Source organism: Otolemur garnettii, unplaced genomic scaffold (genome assembly GCF_000181295.1).
Source record: "Otolemur garnettii isolate 467f Iridium unplaced genomic scaffold, OtoGar3 scaffold00032, whole genome shotgun sequence".
Lineage (NCBI taxonomy): Eukaryota > Metazoa > Chordata > Mammalia > Primates > Galagidae > Otolemur > Otolemur garnettii.
Window position 1 is genome coordinate 4,647,490 of NW_003852427.1, and position 1,285 is coordinate 4,648,774.

The 1,285-nt window shown below is 38.8% G+C and overlaps 1 protein-coding gene and 1 pseudogene across 2 annotated transcripts in view; one reads left to right on the forward strand and one right to left on the reverse strand.

Moving 5' to 3' along the window:
• The window catches only part of RYK (receptor-like tyrosine kinase), a 105,934-nt gene that overhangs the window by 72,086 nt on the left and 32,563 nt on the right, over positions 1-1,285 (reverse strand). The window lies entirely within an intron of this gene.
• The window catches only part of LOC100959536, a 3,895-nt pseudogene that overhangs the window by 502 nt on the left and 2,108 nt on the right, over positions 1-1,285 (forward strand). The window lies entirely within an intron of this gene.

Consider the following 1,285-nt stretch of genomic DNA (forward strand, 5'->3'; position numbering starts at 1 on the left):
ATTTAGGAAGAAAGATTCAAAATGAAAGGGAGACAGACACCTAAGTTAAAACATAAGCCTGGGCCGAGGCCTCACACTTCCAACCAGAGATGACCTCTGCTTTCTCCAAAGCACAATGTCCTTGTCATCCTGAGAACATTTACCAGGGTACATTTATACCCCTTGTCCTCTTCTCTACCTACACTAGAGGTGAAGGATAATAAATGTTTCATCATACCCTCAGGTCAGTTCTCAGCACAAAGCAGACATTCAGTAAAAACTTGTTAGATAACAGGTTGAAACTACAGACAAAACAGAAGTAAACAAAAGCACCAGAATGCTGGAGAAGAGTCTCCCAAATTTCACTCATTCCATACCATTCCCATTCTCAACCAGGGCACAGCCAACCTCCAATAAATATCACATTCTCCAAATGTCATATCCCTTTGTCCTACCTGTCTTTAGTATTTTTCTTTAAAATTGACTTAATTTTCTAAAATAAATTTTAAAGACAAAGTTTAATCACTATCTTGAGTGGAAAATCAATAGTTATTGTGAAAAAATACAGAGTAACAAAAAACAAAAGAAAAACAAAACAATAGTACTAAATTGTAGCTACACAGTGGTGCCTCCCAAATAGTCAGTGAGTTTGAGTCCTGCCCACCATTTACCAACAGGGAAGAGGAGGGTATTAGCAAGTATTTGAGAGAGGTTAAAAAAAAAAAAAATTGGGTGGCTCCTGTGGCTCAAAGGAGTAGGGCGCTGGCCCCATATACTGGAGGTGGTGGGTTCAAATCTGGCCCCGGCCAAAAACTGCAAAAAAAAAAAAATTACACCCTGGATTTCTTCATGACTAATCCAGAAGAAATGACAAAATAAAAGCAGGGAGTAACTTTCTCTTGAACGTGTGCTGATCTTTAAAGTTCCAACCAGGTTTCCCTCTAGTAATACACGGCATACATATTCCACAAGTTAGAGTGGAAGAGGTACAGCAGAGATCAACCAAAGTGTAAATTTCACATTTACTGAGCATGCACTATGGTATGCAGAGAGGTGAAGAAGGGGATTTCATATCTCCTAAAAACACAAATAGAGAAACAACTCTGTTTCAGGTATTTCTCCTATAAAAATGGTTTTCTCGTTTCTGAACTGTATCTAATACAATCATTAATTCAAACATGACACTTGAGGTGTACATAGGGGAAAGCTAGTGCACTGGCTGGGTAGCACTGCTTTATTTATCCTATAGAACAGCAGTTCTCAGCCTGTGGGCTGCAATCCCTTTGTAACAATGAAAATACATCCT